Genomic DNA, 19,041 nt, shown 5'->3' with positions numbered 1-19,041 from the left:
AAATATACAAACAGCTCATGGAGCTCAATATCAAAAAAACAAGCAATCCAGTTAAAAAATGGGCATAAGGCCTAAATAGACATTTCACCAAGGAAGACATACAGATGGCCAAGAGGCACATGAAAAGATGCTCAACATCACTAATTATTAGAGAAATGCAAATCAAAACTAAAATGAAGTATCACCTCACAGTTGCAGAATGGCCGTTATCAAAAAATCTAGAAACCATAAATGCTGGAAAGGGTGTGGTGAAAAGTGAACCCTCTTGCACTCTTGGTGGGAATGTAAATTGTTACAAGCACTATGGAAAACAGTATGGAGGTTCCTTAAAATACTAAAAATAGAACTAACCACATGACTCAGCAAACCCACTATTGGGCATCTACCCTGAGAAGACCATAATTCAAGAAGAGACATGTACTACAATGTTCATTGCAGCACTATTTAGAATAGCCAGGACATGGAACCAACCTAAATGTCCATCGACAGATGAATGGATAAAGAAGATGTGGCACATATATACAATGGAATATTACTCAGCCATAAAAAGAAACGAAATTGAGTTATTTGTAGTGAGTTGGATGGACCTAGAGTCTGTCATACAGAATGAAGTAAGTCAGAAAGAGAAAAACAAATACTGTATGCTAATGGATATATATAGAATCTAAAAAACAAAGAAAAAAATGGTACTGATGAACCTAGTTGCAGGGCAGGAATAAAGAGGTAAACATAGAAAATGGACTTGAGGACATGGGGTGTGAGGGCAAAGCTAGGGCGAAGTGAGAATAGCATTGACATATATACACTACCAAATGTAAAATAATTGGCTGGTGGGAAGCAGCAGCATAGCACAGGGAGATCAGCTTGGTGCTTTGTGACCACTTAGAGGTGTGGGATAGACAGGATGGAAGGGAGGCTCAAGAAGGAGAGGTTATGGGCACATGTGTATGCATATGGCTGATTCACTTTGTTATGCAACAGAAACTAACCCAGTATTGTGAAGAAATTATACTCCAATAAAAATCTATTAAAAAAAAAAGAATCATGAGGTCCTGTGGGCAAAGTCAAATATATTCAAATAAATGCTTAAATCCTAATTATTCACTGACACTTTAGAGATAATCCTCAAACCTACTCAGCTGTGGGTCCCTGAATTCCAACTGGGTTGATCTTATTTAGACTTTATGTCAAGCAATAAAGTAATGTTAAGAAATAATTACCTTGTAAAAGCATAAGACTATTGTTGATAAGTTTTTATGGAAGCACCAAATTATTGGAAGAATTTAGAGAGGTTGATATTAAAACCAGGAAGCAGTTTGGCAAAATTGTATGAATTTAGGAGTCAGGCAAACTTAGATCCAGACAGAGTATTTGGAGGATTATGTGAATAGGTATACTTACATTAAAAGTGCTTAGTGTTGTTACTGAACTCAGGTCCAGCTGCTCACCACTCAAAAATCAATACTTGAGAGGCAAGTGTTCGTAGAAACAGAAAACATTGCTTTTAATCAGAAAGCCAACAATCTGGGGAGAAGGTAGACTTGTGCCCCAAACCAACTCCGAAGATTCTGCTCGGCTATGTAAGTTTTTAAAGGGGAAAGAGGAAGTAATCTCAGTTAATCACCGAGATAGTGAATCAGACTGGTCACTATCTCCCACTGTGTGCAGGCTTGCCAACTCTTTGTGATCTTTCTTAGATGCTGTCTTATTCACACAGTTTGTTCACAAGATTATTGAAGGGGAAGCTGGGGAAGAGATCTCGTCAAATGCTAATTACTTATTCTTCATTTCTATTTCTTTGATCTAAGGAAAGAAACAATAGGTTAGGTAAGGTATTATGTGATCAAAAGATTTGAGAGGTATGCTTAGGCCGGAGATGAGTAGTGCGTGGCAGTGCCTGATTTAAGGTTACTTACAATACAGCTTTGTTAAAGTGATAAGACAAAAGGGGCATCCTGCAGAGAGCTCTTTCCTGCAAAGAGCTCTTTCCTACCCAAAGCTGCTTACATTATTGAATGATCAGTTAAGGAAATTCTGACTTCAGATGCTCATAGGCAACAGAAGATACCAGATATATAAATCACCAATTAAAATAAAGTAAAATAAGTGATTACCATGTGTCAGAAACTGAGACCTAGAGAGGTATATAAATTTCCCAGTATCACACAGTTAACAAGTGATACACTCAAACCCAGATTTGCTGACTCCAGAGTTTGAGCTCTTAAGGATAGATGTATACAGTCTCAAGATAGACTTGAATGGTGTTATAGAAGTAGAAAGGAAAAGGTTCTCAATGTAGGAAGGCAAGAGACCACACTACGAGGGTGAAAAGGGTTTGGGAATGACATTATTACAAAGAAGGTGATATAGGCAGCTTTTTAAAAAGTAAGAGTAGTCAAACAAGGAAATGGGGAGGACATTACAGGCAAAAAAAGAAGACAAACTGTGAACACACAAGGTGTGCCTAGCTCATAGAAGGCATGTGGAAACCCCAAGTCAAAAATGTCTAACACCTCTCATCAACCATCAACTTGGAGAAGGGTTTGTCTTCCCCAAAAGCACAATCCTAAATAAGGAGAAATCTAGGAAACGAAACAGGTCACCTACATTTTAATTAATTTATTTAATAGTTAAAGACTGAGTGCTTACTCTGTGCCAGGCACTTTCTAGTTATTGCATGTAAACAGCATGGAAGATGGAGTGGGGAAGTGAATAAATAAATAAATAAATTAGTTAATTAATAATACATAGGAAGAATATCAGACAGTTATAAGTGCAAGAGGTAGGAGAGAAGAAATGGGAAAGCAGGAATTGGTAATAACCTTAAACCTGAAATCAGAACTAAGTGTTAGCTTGGCTTTGCCACAGACTTGTGTTTTGTTCTTGGCTAAGCTACTCTCTCCTCTGGATCTTAGCTCTCATCAAATGAAAGTCATTTTGAAACATAGTGTATTGAACATATATGTTTTTTCTTGTTCTTCTTCAAAACTTCAGTGAGTGATATAGTAAAGAGGTTAACCACAAAAACAATGAAAAAACTTAAACCCACAAAGACAAAGAAAACAGAAGAAAAGACAACAGCAGACAAGGCTGCCAACCAAATATTTCAAGAAAAAAGTATTTCAACAAGTGGTAACTGACTTAACAGAATTCAGGAAGCTGCAAACTCAGTGTGGAAAGTCAGAGACCAAAATAAGTCACCAGGGAAAATAAAATGAAGGCCAAGGAAACAGACTAAGCAGAGACCAAAAGAAAACTTTAAAAATAATAATGTCATCATAAAGATAATGAAATAATACATTCATAAAACAAGAACAGTATGCTGTAAAAAGGAAATAATCAGAAAGCAACAATAGCAAAAACCTCTTGGAAATTGAAGTATGAAAGCAAAATTTTTTAATTCAATAGAAAGACTGAAATATAAAGTTGAAGAAATCTACTAAGATGTAAAACCAAAATACACATCTCTGCAGCTGGCTGATCTCCCTATTGTACACATTCTCCCTAGGTGCAGTTTCGGGTAATCTTTCCTGGTCATGTTCTCCCTTGTTCTGGGGGCTTCCCCTGAGGGAGTTTTCTCTGAGGATTGGCTTGACCAGCACTGGAGAGTGGGTTTGGTTCCTAATGTGGTAGTCTCGCTGTGGAAGTCTTTGCTGATAGCTGGTCTAGGTACCATCTGATGTGTCTCAGGGGGGCCTGGTGTATTTCACAGGTATAATGCACAGCACTAGCAAGCAGTAGGGTCACCTGGCCTTCCTGTGGTTCGTGGGTTACTTGCCCTTTTGTGACATTTCTCTTCACCCTCACCACTTCCCCCCTAGATAGACAACCAAATACTTTTGCCTGGGTACTTGTAATAGCCTTCTAATAGCTATTCCTATTTCCATTTTGACTCCTGGTTTAGTCTCAACATAGTATAGCTCTAATAGACTTTAGTTTTTAGAGCACTATTAGATTTACAGAAAAATTAAGTAGAGGGAATTCCCAGTGGTTAGGAATTTGTGCTTCCCTTGCAGAAGCACGGGTTTGATCCCAGGTCAGGGAGCTAGGATCCCACAAGGTGCATGGTGTGGCCAAAAAACAAAAAAGCAAATCCACAAAATACAAAGAGATAGAAAATGGGAGATAAAAAATAAGAAATTCAGAAGATATATCCAAAAGATCTTATATCCAACCTATATGCATTTCAGGAAGAGAACAAAGAAATGGAGTGAAGGAAATTCTCAAAGAAAAAACAATTCCAAAAATAATCCTACCATTGAAAAGTGAGTATTCATAATGAAAGAGCCCACAGTGAAAGAAAAAGTCACATCACTGTAAAGTTTTATGAAATCAGACATAAAGAAAGGATCTGAAAACCTTCAGACAGGAAAAAAGCAAGTAGTTTCAAGACAAACAGTTAGGAATGAAAATGGCTTTAGACTTCTCAGCTACAACTCTGGAATCTAGGAGACGATGCAAAAGTGTTTTCAAAATTCTGATGGAAAATTATTTCCAGCCATAAAGCACAATATCCAGGCAAACTATTAAGTAAATGTGAGGGTAAAATAAAAGCGTTTTTAGACTTGAAAGTTCTCAAAAATTTTTCTTGCTTTGCATCCTTTTTTGGGAAGCTGTTGGAGATTGTGATCCACCAAATCAAAAAGTTTATCAAGAAAGAAATAGAGGGACTTCCCTGGTGGCCCAGTCGTTAAGACTCTCCACTCCCAATGCAAGCAGCCCGGGTTCAATCCCTGGCCAGGGAAATAAATCCCGCATGCCACAACTAAGAGCCCCCCTGCCGCAGCCAAAAGAGCCCACACGCTGCAACGAAGATCCCGTCTGCCACAACTAAGACCTGGCACAGCCAAATAAATAAATAAATATAAAACAAACAAATAAGTAAACAATAGCATCACAGCCAATAAGAATTCAAAGAAAAATAGCAGCTCTCAGTTGCCTTAAAAAGAAAAAACAAAAGAGAAAGAAAGAGAGATATGGTATGGCTGACACAGTCGATTGGCTCACTAAATAACTTTTATAACCTCTTCCTAGTGTGCCTCTCTGGTTATGTAGAAGTTAGAAAGCTAAAAATTACATTTACCCAATTCTCTTATAGCTAAGACTTTGGTTTTGTTCATCAGATGTATGCACAAAAGACTTGAATTTAGATCTGAGGGGAGAATAAGTATATAATATGTATGGCATCTGTTTTTGCTCGTGTGGATGTAGCAAGAGAGACAAGACTCTGAAGCCAACAGTTGTGGTGGCAGCAGCATCCTGATTCCTGGGTCGAAGCTAAGAATGTATGTTCCTGGGGACAACAGTTGTAGCCTGGCTTTCTGATTCCCCAGCATCTTGATTAGGACAGAATTGGCAGCACTCCAGTAGCCATCTTGTTCTGTGAGTCATCCTTTGGAAGTCCCACCTAGAGCTTGCTCCTCTAGCCCTCCGGGCAATTATTTTCACCCCTGAATTCCTGCATTAAATCATTTTCTGCTTAAAATAGCTGAGTGATTTCCATTACCTACCTGTACCCAAAAATACTGTAGGCAATAGACATTCAAGGATAGGAATCTGGGATCATATGACCTGAATTTATTAGAAAGGAGTTGGGGATGTGTTACAATTTGAAGATAGGATACTGAAAATCCAATCAGTGGCATGTTACTTAAATGATCACCTGTTGAACTGAAAGGAAGTATTTTTTGTAAGCACAGCTTTGGTGGAATGAGTCGCAAAAGCTATAACACAGTGTGATGTACATAATGAATACAAGAACTGAGAGGTTCAGGTTATTTTTGCTTCCCTGGGTCCCTTTAAATCCACTCTGTGGCACTAATTTCTGCCCCCGCAACTCTAGGTAAAACTCAGGCCAGTGCTTGGACTTTTCAGGCCATTCTTGGGTAATAAGAAGTCATTTTAGTCCCTTCAAGTCATACAACAACACTCAATTCAATAATAAAAATCTCCTGTCCCATGATTCAAAATTGTGACTTCTCCCCTACCCCCACCTCTGGCCTGTTGCCGTGAGAAGCCTGCAACTAAGGAAGAGAGAAAGGTAGTTTCTTCCCTCTACCTTACCTAGTGTTTCTCCTCTTCTCTCATCTTGCCAAGCCTGGTTTTGGGTCACTCTAGGGTCTGAGGAAGAGGAATGGGAAACAGAAAAATTCATACCATTCTGTCATGGTGATGTGGTGTCACACTCCTTGGTCTCAGAGAAGGTCTTAAACCAACTCTTTTCTTCCCAGCACTTTGGTAGATTTTGGGGGTTCTTCATAAATCCCATATCACTAGAAAACTCACTTACAAGTCTTGTCATGGCTGCATGCACCTGTATTCTGACTGGTTGTTTGCTATTCCTTCTGTAGTCCACAGGCATCCAGTGGTACACATCCAAGGAGTCCTCTTGGATGGAATCTAAGACACTTCCATGCTGACCCTCACATATGCATGATTTCCTTCTTCTGGTCCATAGATAATTCATCCTTTTCCCCAGTGAAGTAGAGAAATGCAGGTTAGTCCCAACATATGAGCAACCTCTCCTTCACTCCTTCATTGGAACAGATAGCCAGCAAGGCCTTCACTCTTTAGATTTCTCATGTGGAGTTAAACATCTCCCTAAACTGTTAGGGGCACATACTGAACTCTATGAGTGGTCCTGCTCAGGCTCTTTCACTTGAGATGAGAGGCAGGCCTCCTTGGGGAGGGAAGAAGGAACTCACAGAATACTACCAGCTGTCCCCAAAATTCTGCTCTCAACTCCAGCAACCTATGACTTTTTGTGTTCTCTCTATAAGCAGAGGTTTATGAGTTGAACAACCAGTTTTGGGGGGTCTCTCAATTGAAATTTTTGTATTTTGGTCTGATGACTTACTTTGGAATATGTTCTCTGTTATACAGGGAACTCATTTGAAACTTCCATCGTATCTTGTTATACTTTGGCAAAAATAAAAATTTAAATGATGGGCTTTCACTAGACTAGATAATTCCTAAGGTCTCTTTTGACTCTAAAAACTGTATTTGTGTGGGTGGTGGGAGGAATATTTGAAGAGAAGAAGGAAATGCTAATGGGGATGGCACTGAGAAGAGGGGGAAAGGTGTGGTGCGATGTGGTCAGAGATGGGTGTAGCAACAGTATTTCCTGTTGACTCTCTCTGGAAGCCTTGGAGGACGAGGCTGAAAGGATGACCACATAAGAACAGTAGTTCAAAGAACTACTGGCCAGACACCATCAACTGAAGGGACCTGAAGAAGATCGTTTAGAAAGAGAAAAACCTTTCTTCTCCATTTTGAGATCCATACAATGTTACGGAAATACCGTTCAATATATTTTACTCTAGAGAGGATTATAATAGTGACTTTTCAATAATATACCAGATTTCTCTATCTTTAATAAAACTAAATGAGCACTCTTTTGCAGTAATTCCATGAGTGTATTATTGAAGAATGCAGGCTACATTCAGGTTGCCTATTCCTAATGAAATATTGCTTGATAGAAAATGTAGTAAAAGCTATATAATGTCTTAAGGAATAATCAAAGCCCAAGCATTTAGCTCTGATGAGGTGAATAGAGCCTGAACACTCTTTGGTAGACTTCCAATCAGAAATAACTGACATCTGAAAAGGCTTAGACTTGGAAGAGAGCCAATTATTTCTCCTTCTTCTCCCTCAATAATATTGAGTTCTGAGCATCGTAAAGCAAAATTTTCTAAATGCTTTAGGCTTGGGATTAGAGGAAAACATATGTCTATTTCCACAGTTCAGAAATTCCAATCAAATTGCTTTCTTTAATGATCTTGAAATTCTTTGTGATGATTTATACCCTGATCTTTGGGTCATTTAATTTCCAGTGATGGGAAAAGTGAGGAAAGGTAAAACTAGAGTGATCGATCATCAAGTTAGTCACTCTCAGCAAAATTGTCAATTTGAAGTTAAAATTGCATATCATTTATTTTTTTTAATTATTTATTTATTTATTTTTGGCTGCTTTGGGTCTGTTGCTGCGTGCAGGCCGTCTCTAGTTGCTGAGAGCGGGGGCTAGTCTTTGTTGCAGTGCACGGGCTTCTCATTGCAGTAGCTTGTTTTGAGGTGGAGCACGGGCTGTAGGTGCATGGGCTTCGGTAGTTGTGGAACATGGGCTCAGTAGTTGTGGCACGCAGGCTTAGTTGTTCTGCAGCGTGTGGGATCTTCCCAGATGAGGGCTCGAACCCGTGTCCCCTGCATTGGCAGGCGAATTCTTAACCACTGCACCACCAGGGAAGTCTGCATATCATTGATTTAATTTGCAACTCTTTGACTGCGGGTGAGGTTGGGTATTTTTTCAGTGCTTAACAGCCATTTATATCTCTTCATTTCTGAATTACCCATTCATTGGTAGAACTGGTCTTTTGATAAATCAGATAACAATTTCCAGTAGACAGCTATGTTCCTGTCCCTCTCTTTTTTTAATTTGTACTTTAATGATATACTGCTCTTGGATGAATAGATTATAGGCCCCTAGCCGTAAAACAAAACAAAACAAAAAGCTAACCTTCATCTTAAATGTGAATCACTTTTAGCTGTTTCTGATGTAACTGTTCTATTTTCAGACAAGAAATTCTTCTAAAAAGTCAACTGTTGTAAAAATATATTCTTACCTTTAAAAGACAGATGCCAGTGTTTTACTTGCTGATCAATTATAAACTTATACAAGTTAACTCATTGGATTGCCTCCATGTATATTCACTTTGAAAGGCTGAGAGAGGCGTTTAGTTTCATTTGATTTAAAATTTTTTTCAGGTTAAGTTCCTAAAGTCATGCTCCATTATACTGAACTTTGGGGCCTTGAAGACCCTGTCATCTATGTGCTAGAGTGAATTCCAAACAACTTCCTGAGGAGAATCTAGGCTCTATCCAAGAGTATTCCCCTGGTTTACCTCCATGCCTTCTAAGACTTTTCTGCTTTCAAAAGAGGTTGTCAATCCTATTTCTAGCCCAGTTGACTGTTAATATTTATGGCTCTAACTTTAACTACACTTTAGGTACCTGGTATTGAGAATAACACTGAATTCACAATACTTTTCCAAAGTGAGACAAATAATATTTATGGAAGATTGACTGAATTGTCTATTCCTCTAGTTTATGCTAAGATCTACCCCTAGGAAAGACCAAACTAGAAGAGAGCTGGATCTCAGCCTCTCATCATCTGTTCTTGCTGAATTAAGCTCAGACATGATGTCATTGGCCTACACCGAGTGTATTTATATAAAATAATCAAACTCACTGGCCTCTCAGTTCCTTGACCTCCTCATCTCCATTGACATTTTTCATCCACACCATCACCTGAGGTACCACTTTCCAAAGTCACATCCCGGATGTCATCACAAGAAACTGTACCACTTCCCAATTCACAAATTGAACATCTCAACCTCTTTGCTGTCCACCTAGCTCCTTTACTCAAGTAGCACACCACCACACTTTTCATCTCCTTAAGAGCACTTATCCATTGACACCACCACCACCACCACCATTTTCAATCTATCAAGGTTTTCTTGTCTTCACTTTCTTCCTTATGCACCTTAGGTACCATGGCCTAGGTTTATAATCACTCGTGTAATTTAAAAACACAAGGGCACATCTTTCTTTAGCTATAGCTTGATGCTGGAGATCAAACAATGACAAAAGAACTGTGTCCTTTCTGGGTTTAAGAGTCTCTGCCTCCTCCAGGTTTGTTCTACTCTCAGGCAGGCTCTCTACTCATGATGGCAAGGAGGCTGTACTCAATAGCTTCAAAACTCCAAATCTAACTGAAAAAGAGATTCTCTTTATTAATAGCTTTCACTAAAGTCCTGGGATTCACTAAGATTCACTCAGAGGATGCACATTCCACCCCTCCCTCTTCTGGCTTGCTACAATTTGGATATGATGGCTGGTGCTTAAGCCATTTTGGAGGTTAAAGCCAAATGTAGAGCATGGCAGTATAGCAATATAGACAGAATCTGGGTCCTTACTTTTGTAAAGCTGACCTAATAGTCCTGGACAGCCCAACTATATACTTCTTTTACACAAAAGAGAAATAAATTTCCACCATATTTAAGTCATTGTTATTTTGTTATTTTTCTTTTTTATGTCACTCACAGACTAATCTAATCCTCATCCATGCAAAGTGTATGGTGTTGAAATAGACCATGACATTTTAGGAGCCACATATAGTATAATAATGTAAGAGCAAATACAAAGAAGTAGGAAGTGAAGGACAATCCAATGGTGATCAAAGTATGTATTTTATATCATCCAAATAAATTTTAAATTTATTCTTTAAACAGTGTGTGTGTGTGTGTGTGTGTGTGTGTGTGTGTACATACAGAGGGGATATGAAATAGTTTGAGCTAGGCATAATATGATTAGATTATTGTATATGTTAGAAAGATTCTTTAAGTGATATGATGGACATTTTGGACATGGGCAAGATCAGAGGAATAGAACTTGTAGCAACTCTAGTGAGAGATAAGGATCAAACTCGGGGTAACAACATTGAGGATGGCAAAGAGGAGGTAGATTTGAAAAATATATACAAGGCAGAATTGACCAAATTTGGTCAACCTGAATGACTTCTGAAGCATTAAAGGCAAATAAGCACTATTATAAGACTACAACCAGCTGATATAAGAGATTCAAAATGAGCATTCCAGAGACATGGCATGAAAAAAAGCAGCTCTTCATATAGATTTTTCATTCACCTCTCATGTATTTACTACTCACAAAAGTCCTGAGATTCACATGCATGTTGTGTCTGAATGAATGTGCCCAGTTTATTGAAGTGCACACATATTTAAATCGCTATTACATGTCAGTTATTATTTGGATCAGTTCTTCCTCTTTTAGCAGACAAGATGCCTTCAGTCTACTGCCTCAGGCATGCAAATGAACGATAACTTTGTCTTTCTACAACTCAACTTAGTCTTTATCTTGAGCTCCCATTCCACCTAATAGCCTAATGTAGTTATTTAGGATTTTTTTCCCCAGCCATTACAGATTTAAACTCTTGTCAATTCAGGATTTTTTTCTCCCTCCCCATTTTAGTTGAGGTCATTTAAACTCCTGGAGGTTTATATGAGCTCTTTGTATTGTAGGTGGGGATTGGAATTGGTCATTGGTCTAACTGAGAGACAACAAAGGTCTTCACTAATGCAATGACTGTAGTCTGATCTTTTAAGTATAAAGTAGTACATAGAGGAAATTCTACCACTCGGATGCCCTTCACTGCAAATATAACAAAATTAAAATAATGCCAAAAGCTAGAAAATTATTATTTTCTAAAAGTTAGAAAATTATGATTACATTTTAAAAGTGTAAATTGACTTCTGATTCACTTTATTTATTATTTATTTATTTATTTATTTTTGGCTGCGTTGAGTCTTCGTTGCTGCGTGGTGGCTTTCTCTAGCTGCAGCCAGCGGAGGCTACTCTTCATTGCGGTGCCTGGGCTTCTCATTGCAGTGGCTTCTCTTGTTGCAGAGCACGGGTTCTAGGCATGAGGGCTTCAGTAGTTGTGGCTTGCGGGCTCTAGGGCGCGGGCTCAGTAGTTGTGGTGCACGGGCTTAGTTGTTCGGCAGCACGTGGGATCTTCCCAGCCCAGGGCTCGAACCCATGTCACCTGCATTGGCAGGCGGATTCTTAACCACTGCTCCACCAGGGAAGCCCCCTAATTCACTTTAGATGGACTGTCTTATTCAGAAAATAATTGTAAAGACAAAATAATTTTTTTTAAGTGTTGAGAATGGCAGGAACATACTTTCCAAGGAGACTTCTAATTTTATGCAATTATTCCTATCCACTCTATTCATATTCTGGAAAAGCTCTATTTGACTCAAGCAGTCTCTTTAGATAGTTAAAGGAGAGTTAAATGAGACTAGTTAACCAGTTCAAATCAGAACTTTAGTTCCAGTTTAATCAGTCCCTGATTGTGAGGATCAGGATATTGAGGATACTGAAGATCTTAATCACTTCATATGTACTCCTCAGTAGTCTATCTCATGACTTCCTAGTGGAACCACTAGGAAAATATCAAGTTTTGACATCAAATTTAATCATTTATCAAATTAATCCTTGGAAAAGATTATGAAACATTCAATTCATAAATACAAAATTGTAACTGGTAACACTCTGTCTCTACTCTCCATACCTAGAACTTTTTTCTTTAATTCCCATCCAAAGCCTTCTATCTTCATGTCTGAAATCAAATATCATTATCTATTTAAAGGTCCTTTTCAGTTATCCTGATTTTGTCATTTTGAAACCTTAAATTTATTAACAGGTATGTATCAACTGTCTACTATATTCATGGTACTGTGCCAGGCACTGGGATACTGCTGTGAATAAAACAATCCCCACCCCCAAAATCCCTATACTCATGGAGCTTGCATTCTTTTGTGAGATGCAGACAAGATAAATAATTCCATATTATGTTACAAGGTGATAAGTACTATGGAGAAAAATAAAGCAGACAGGTAGTTTTACGTATTGGAGGGAAGGAAAGCTTCATAGAAATATTTTAGTGAAAATTGAATGAAGTAAAGGAGCAAGCCATTCAAGGCAAAGGCGAAGAGCTGTTCCAGAGGGAATAGCAAGTGCAAAGGCTCTGCGGTGGCAGCCTGCCTTGCATGTTTGAGAAATACCAAGGAAGCCAGTATGTTTGTTGTGGAGGTATTAAAAGGATGGTAGAAGATAAGGGCTAAGAGGTAAGGAAAGACCAAGGACTTCGATGTTTGCTGTGAGTTAAGAAGCCATTTAGAGGTTCTTGAGCAAAGAAGTTACATGATCTGACTTAAATTTTTACAAGATCATTCTAGCTGCTAGGTTAAAAATAGCCATGGCAAGCCCTAGTTAGACACTATTATAATAATCCAGACAAGATATAATGGTAGTTTGGATCATGGTGGCAGAAGTGGAGGTGGTGAGAGATGGTTAGAATCTGAATATATTTTGAATATACAGCCTATCGAATTTGCTAGTGGAATACCTATGGGGGAAATAAGAAAGAGTGGAATCAGACTGAGATTTTTGAACTGAGCAACTAAAAGAATGATGCTTCCATTTACTTAGGTGGTGAAGACTGAGGGAGGAACAAAATTTTTGTTGTTGTTTTCTCACTTGTAAATCATAGCACCCATATATAGGTTTAATGTAGCAAACACAAAGACTGCATGGAGAATTTCTGAGCATTTTAAGAGAATCTTGAAGCCAGAAGATGATTAAAGATCACCTAGCTTTTGAAATTTTTTACTTTGATCCAAAAGAAAGAAATTTTACATCTTGACCCAGCGCACACAAGTATGAACACACACACACACATATCACTGAAAGTAAATTTCATGAAACAAACATCCTTAATATGTATGATGTACTCTGGTGTTTTGTTTTGTTTTGAATTCTGGTAGTTTCCCACCAAATTGATTTTACAACCCCTAGCTTGAAAAACACTGATGCAGCTCAACCCTTCTAGTGTCCAGATGAGGAAACAGAGACCCAGAGAGAGTAAGTGATTTATAAAAAGTCCCCCAAAATTAGTGGCAACACTGGGACCAGAACACAGGTCTCTTGACTCCTGGTTAATAAGCAACAGAGTGCCTCCTTTCCAGCACTTCCCATATTCTCTCTTTAAAAATATATATATATAAGCAGAATGTCCTGAGTAGCAACTTAAGTAGCTTTCTTAAACTAAATGTGCCCTACCTACCTGCCTTATTTTCTAAGCTTAAACTTCTACAAATACAAACATAACAAAGTATTTTTATTAAAGTATTAAATTATTTGTATTCAGCTTACATAATTCAAATATACTTGAAATTAAAGTTATTCAGGGATTATTCAAAGGCAAATTTTAGTAATGATAAAATTAATCAATTCTAGTTCATCATGAAGCTCATCAGATTGTGTGCACACTACATATGTATAGAAGTTCAAGTTCATGAGAATTATGGTTAACAATTAATTTTCACTCAATGAGCATTTATAGAGTACTACTATGTGCTAGTTGTGTGGGTGCTGGGGAAATAACAATGAATTAATAAGCCCCTCTGGTCTTAAGGAACTTACAATCTAGCAAGAAATAGTCAAACCAATAGCCATAATTCAATGAGATATTTTATAGAAGATATGAGATATCATACAAATACAGAGTATGCTTTGTGTACCTGCTTTAGGAACACAGATGAGAAAGAAACTGATTCTCTTGAAGGCATAAAAGGTTTAGAAAGACTACAAAGGTGCCTTGCTCTGGGCCTTGGAAGATAAATAGAAATTTGCTGACCATATTTTCATGTAGTGAAAAAAGATATAAGGAGAGGAGAGAATAGCATGAAAAAAAACAACTAGTATAACATGAATAGCATGTCATGTAGAGATTATGATTGTTCATACATGACATGATTAGGTATTTAGACTTTATCCTAGGATGAACGAGTCATCGAAGGTGTTTAATACAGTAATTTTGGAAGCAATGTAGACACAAAATAGGAGACTGCTGTGGGTTGAATTGTATCCCCCCTCCAAAAGATAAGTTGTGAAGTCCTAACTTCCAGTACTTTAGAAGTGCCTTATTTGAAAGCAGTCTTTGCAGATGATCAAATTAAGATGAGGCCATTCAGGTGGGCTCTAATTCAATATGACTAGTGTCCTCATAAAAAAGGAGAAATTTGGACACAGGCACAGACATGTACAGAGGGAAGACTATGTGAAGAGACACAGGAAAAATGCCATGTGAAGGTGGATAACTGGAGTGATACATCTATAGTCCAAGTAACTCCAAGGATTGCCAGTAAACCACCAGAATCTAAGAAAGAAGCATGGAACACAGTCTTGCTCACAGACCTCAGAAGGAACCAACCCTACTGATACCTTGATTTTGGACTTCTAGCCTCCAGAATTATAAGCCAATAAATTTCTGTTATTTTAGGCCACTCCTTTTGTGGTACATTTTTACAGCAGGCCTAGGAAACTAATACAGAGGCTATTGAGTAGTATAGTCTAAAGTGATAAGAGAATGAACAAAGACAGTGATAGTGGGAAATCAGAAATGTCATAAATCTACAAGATATTGTTGAAGTAAAAGCCACAAGATTTAATGATTGGCAGAATACGCCAAAGGGGAAGGAAGAGTCCAAGCTGGATGAAGCTTTTATTGGGTCTTTTTTTTTAAATTTATTTATTTAATTTATTTATTTTTGGCTGCGTTGGGTCTTCGTTGCTGCGCACAGGCTTTCTCTAGTTGCGGCGAGCGGGGGCTACTGTTTGTTGTGGTGCGCAGGCTTCTCATTGCAGTGGCTTCTCTTGTTGCAGAGCATGGGCTCTAGGTGCACAGGCTTCAGTAGTTGTGGCTCACAGGCTCTAGAGCCCAGGCTCAGTAGTTGTGGCACACGGGCTTAGTTGCTCCGCGGCATGTGGGATCTTCCCGGACCAGGGTTCAAACCCATGTCCCCGGCATTGGCAGGCAGATTCTCAACCACTGCGCCACCAGGGAATCCCTTTTATTGGGTCTTAATCAACTGAATGTAGTGTCTAAACTTCCTTAGTGTCCTCATTAGATCTCTCCTGAGGTCAGGGACCTTATAAAAAGTCCCATGCCTTTTCCCTTGGCTAATGATATCTAACCAAGCCTTACTTCTGACCTCTCATTCACATCTTTCTTTGGGATGGATTCTGCAGTTTTCATTCTGTTACCTTATAGCTATATCTGCTCCTCTACTCATTTCTTTTAAGAGGCTTCAGTTGACCTTCCTAAGTTCTTTTCCATTTTAGTTTTGCTCTGGATACTATCTCTTAGATTATCATTAGTTCTCTATTCTGCCACCTTTAGACCAATTCCACCTCTCCCCTTTATACAACACAAACCCCCAGCCTCCAGATTCAGCACCACAAGCTTTCACATGTCTAAGGAACTGTGATAGATACTAATGCCATTAACCAAACTATAAAACACAGGGAAAGAAAATGGCAAGAAAGCCACTGAGTTCACCTCTACTCAGTACTCTGTAATGCCCTATATGGGAAAAGAATCCAAAAAAGAGTGGATATGTGTATATGTATAACTGACTCACTTTGCTATACACCTGAAACTAACAGCATTGTAAATCAACTATACTCCAATAAAAAAAATTTTTTTTAATTAAAAAAAAAGCCACTGAGGGACTTCCCTGGCAGTCCAGTGGTTAAGACTTCACTTTCCAGTGCAGGGGTTGCAGGTTCAATCCCTGGCCAGGGAGCTAAGATCCCACATGCCTCACTGCCAAAAAACCAAAACATAAAACAGAAGCAATATTGTAACAAATTCAATAAAGACTTTAAAAATGGTCCACATCAAAAAAAAAAGCCACTGAGTTCATTATTGGACATTATAAAGAATATACTTTTGACACAAAGGGAAGCCATTGACCCATCTTTTCTCCAGGATTGCTAATATCCCACATGCCCCATCCAAAACGATTGACCTGCTGCATGTTCCTGTTCCCCTGGCCATATGTCTTTGGTATGAACACCTTTTCTGAACTGGGTCAAATAAATTGTTGTCTACAGAAAAATGGAAATTGGTTTCCATATGTGTCTAGATATCTAACTTGGAAACTGAAGCAACTATAGTCTTGCATATGGACTAAGCAGCAGGGAAAGCTGGTTTGCAGAGAGAAAATGACTAAGCAGATGTCAGAAAGAAATAAATATGAGAGAGACAGAGACACATGCTGCCTGGGTTCCTTAGAGCTTTCCCTTTCCCGGTTCCAGCTGATACCAGCTGCATCCCAGCCTGTGGATTCTGTGAAAATACCTCTGTATCCTTATGATAAGTGCACTCATCTTTTACATTACCCTAACTAAAGCTTTTTTCAAAGAATCCTAACCAACACAGTTGTGTCGAGTCTGAAATGTGTATCTAACACCTAAGAGGAGAGGTAGTTGGAAATATGAGTTTGAATACAGAGCAAACTCAAATTTACCCAAATTTACCCAAATCATATGGATGGAGGACATATGATTTGGGTAAGGGAGTAACTGGAGTAGACAAGGTCATGAGAAACAGCTCAAAGTGAAGAAAAAGAAGGGGAGAGTTACGGATCTCTTAAGAACTTTAATATATAAGATATGGATCACAGGAAGAGAAGTCAGTGAAGAAAGTTAAAAAGAACAGGAAAATAGGAGAGGATGCTTTTGTAGAAACCAAGAAATAAAAGTATTTAGGTTATACTTATAGAAAATTCCATCACCAGTGACTTAAGCAGGTACTGATTTACTTGCCTCAAACAACAAGATGTCCAGAGCTGGTACCACAGATCAAGTCCATCAGGGACTCGGGTTGTTCCTCTCTCTCCTATCACCATCTTTAGCATCTAGTCTTCACCTCTATGGTCACAAGATGGCTGTTACACCATCCAGGTAGGAAGGAAAAAGAAAGGAGACAAGGTGATGGGCAATAAGAGAGCCGGTCACTTATCAGAAAAACAGAAGCTTTACTAGAAGCACTACTTCTAGTAATGCTTCTGACCAACTCTAGTAGAGTTGGTGAGAAGTCTGTCATTTGGCCGTTCCTAACTGGAGGAGGACTGGAATAAAGAGGACTGTGGTTTTAAGAGTTGGGTCAGCTAATCAGCTTTCATCCAAAGAGTTTAATCAACAAAAGCTACTGAGAGGTCAAGAAGAATAACTAAAGATAGATGATGGGGTGGGGGAGGAGCAGATTTGGTAGTTAGAAAGTCCCTAGCAACATTATCAAAAGCAATGTCAGGGGTGTATTAGGCATGGAGAGGGCTGAAGACTAACTGGTGGGTTAGAAATGAGAATAGAGGGTTCTTTTTTAATGTTTGAAAAGGAAAATAATGGAAAAAGCAAAAATCTAAAGGAGAGGCATAATGGAGAGATGTTTTGCTTAGTTTCAGGATTGTGGATACTCGAGTATGTCCATTGGCTGAGCAGTACAAACTATTAGCAAGGAGGAGATTTGAGGTATGAATGGTATGAAATAAAGATCACTGTTAGAAAAAAGTTTTAAAAAGATGGGTGTCAGGGGATTAAACACATCCTTCAAAACAATACCTCTTCCTCCAAAACAAGAAAGGAAGGATGAATAACAAAAGTGTAAGTTTGCATGTGGGCATGAAAAAAAGTGGAATTGTTAAAATTCTACTTTGGCAAAAACACACTTTAGAACCGTTTAACTTTTTTTTTTTTTTTTTTTTTTTTTGCGGTACGCGAGCCTCTCACTGTTGTGGCCTTTCCCGTTTCAGAGCACAGGCTCCGAACGCGCAAGCTCAGCGACCATGGCTAACGGGCCCAGCCGCTCCGCGGCATGTAGGATCTTTCCGGACCGGGGCACGAACCCGTGTGCCCTGCATCGGCAGGCAGACTCTCAACCACTGCGCCACAAAGAAGCCCAAAACTGTTTAACTTTTAAAAGACAAATCTTGAACTCACTATTAACCAGTCAGAAGAGAGGCATGAGAAAGGAGTCGATCTCGCCAGAATTCAACTGTGCTTTATTCAGATCCCTGACCAGGCATAAACTAAGGAGAGACCACTTCAGGATTTTTCCGGCATGTATAACGGAGACGGAAGCTCCCATTCTTCCGAGAAGAAAGGGAGGTTTTATGAACATCTCAACATTTCATTTCCTTTCCTCTCCTTCCCCTCGCTGAAGGGTCCTAGAGACAATGGCGGCGATTGGCATTTTTCTCACTCTTCCGTAGTACTGAAAGCTGTGAGGAAGAAATGGTGGTGGCAGGAGCAATGGCCAAAGCCCTTGCTAGAAGCATCCAGAACTTTCTCTGCACATTTATTTCGATTCTGCTCTCAACTCCTTCACATTAGAACGCCTTGGAGGTGGCAATCAACAAGGCTAGAGAGCAGAAAGCCGCCAACAGAAATCTGGTTAAATAACGGTGGTCACAGAACTGGTCAAATCGATAAAAGAGGAAACCACAACAGTGACCCAGGTTACGGCCCCCGCGTTTTCCAAAATTAGAGCCGGAATCGGACAAGCCCGCCCTGACGCCCGTAAGAAAATGATTCTCACTTTTCACTGGCTGACTCTCCAAG

The sequence above is a fragment of the Phocoena sinus genome, chromosome 8 (genome assembly GCF_008692025.1).
Source record: "Phocoena sinus isolate mPhoSin1 chromosome 8, mPhoSin1.pri, whole genome shotgun sequence".
Classification (NCBI taxonomy): Eukaryota; Metazoa; Chordata; class Mammalia; order Artiodactyla; family Phocoenidae; genus Phocoena; species Phocoena sinus.
This window is presented reverse-complemented; position numbering follows the sequence as displayed.